Source organism: Myotis davidii, unplaced genomic scaffold (genome assembly GCF_000327345.1).
Source record: "Myotis davidii unplaced genomic scaffold, ASM32734v1 scaffold965, whole genome shotgun sequence".
NCBI classification, from domain to species: domain Eukaryota; kingdom Metazoa; phylum Chordata; class Mammalia; order Chiroptera; family Vespertilionidae; genus Myotis; species Myotis davidii.
This window is the reverse complement of record NW_006296051.1, coordinates 41,047-42,920: the sequence shown is the minus strand read 5'-3', so window position 1 is coordinate 42,920 and position 1,874 is coordinate 41,047. Positions and strand designations below refer to the sequence as shown.

The window sequence follows — 1,874 nt, the reverse complement described above, 5'->3', positions numbered from 1 at the left end:
AAATTTAAAGTGTGGGTTGGTGCCCTCACCGGTTTGGTTCAGTGGATAGAGCATCAGCCTGCGGACAGGGCGATTCCCAGGTTCAATTCCAGTCAAGGGCATGTGCCTGGGTTGCGGGCACATCCCCAGTGGGAGATGTGCAGGAGGCAGCTGATCGCTGTTTCTCTCTCATCGATGTTTCTAACTCTCCAGCCCTCTCCCTTCCTCTCTGTAAAAACTCAATAGGATATATATATGTATATAAAATTAACAAGATTTCCAAAGTGAATACATTTAAATTTTATAGGTACATCATAAATCTCTACATTTTAGAAATGATTGCATGAAAATATAATCCCACCCTACATTTTAAGCAATTCAAAGGATTAGTTACACTACAGACTACAATTCCTAGTTTTTCCAGATTTCCTTTCCAAGAATGCATAACAGTAAAAAGTTGTTTTCAGCCAAAACCGGTTTGGCTCAGTGGATAGAGCATCAGCCTGTGGACTGAAAGGTCCCAGGTTCGATTCCGGTCAAGGGCATGTACCTGGGTTGCGGGCACATCCCCAGTGGGAGATGTGCAGGAGGCAGCTGATCGATGTTTCTCTCTACTCATTGTTTCTAATTCTCTATCTCTCTCCTTCCTCTCTGTAAAAAAAACAATAAAATATATATAAAAAAAAAGTTGTTTTCGACTTTCACCTTCAGAAACACATTGATCTGCCAATGGAACTGACTTTAATATGGGAGGTTTCCCAAAAGCATAATACACTTGACCTGTATAGGTAACAACAATTTTATTATGATAATTATTCCAGATTAGTTCTGTTTATATTAATTCCCCCTCTTCTCATCACACTCTTCCTCAAATTCCAAGGCTTTTATTAAGTGTACAGTATCAAAGTGACACCTTTTATATCTTACCAATATTATTTCAGAGAACAAATCTTGTATTCCGGGCTTTGGAATAAAGGCTGGGTCATCTTCAGATGACATACCTGAAAGAAAACAAATTTTCAACTTTGACAATCAGGTGGTGAGTGCTGAAGTTACCAGCAACTATAGGCCAATCACAGTTTTGAGTACTCCAAGACCCACTGAAGGATTCAACAAAGCTCAAGATAGGTACAATGAGGAAAACTCACATCAAAGAGGGACAAAGAGTTGCCTACATTTGCAAATGATACCTGCTCAAACCTCCTGGCATGCAATGGCAATATTATAAAAACAGAGCAAAGCTATCATTCAGAATTGAAGGTCAGATAAAGAGCTTCACAGATAAGAAAAAGCTAAAGGAGTTCATCACCACCAAGCCAGCATTATATGAAACGCTGAAAGGTATTCTTTAAGAAGAGGAAGAAGAAAGAGGAACTCTTACCATTTGCCACAGCATGGATGGAACTGGAGAGCATTAACACATATGTAATATCTTAATCAATAAAAAATATTAAAAAAGAAAAGAAAATGGAGTGTGAATTTTGATAGAGGCTTTCCCATTTCCAATCCAGGTTAAACTCTGGCCAGAAGACATGTTAGAATATTACAATATTCTAGAAAATGATTTTCTAAAATATTTTCTTATAGAACCTCAATAATTGTAGGCAACGTGTAATTAGTGAGTTCTTTTTTTTTTAAATTATTAAATCTTTATTGTTCAGATTATTAGATTTGTTCCTCTTTTTCCCCCCCATAACTCCCCTCCTCCCAGTTCTCGCCCCACTCTCCGCCCTCACTCCCCACCCACTGTCCTCATCCACAGATGCACAATTTTTGTCCAGTCTCTTCCCTCATCTCCCACACTCCTTTCCCCCCCAAGAAGAGTCAGTCCATTCCCTTTCTATGTCCCTGATTCTATTACAATCACCAGTTCATACTGTTAATCAGATTCTTTA

At 38.7% G+C, this 1,874-nt stretch overlaps 1 pseudogene; it reads right to left on the bottom strand.

The window, feature by feature from the left end:
- Positions 1-1,874, bottom strand: part of LOC107184263 — a 43,221-nt pseudogene that overhangs the window by 4,156 nt on the left and 37,191 nt on the right.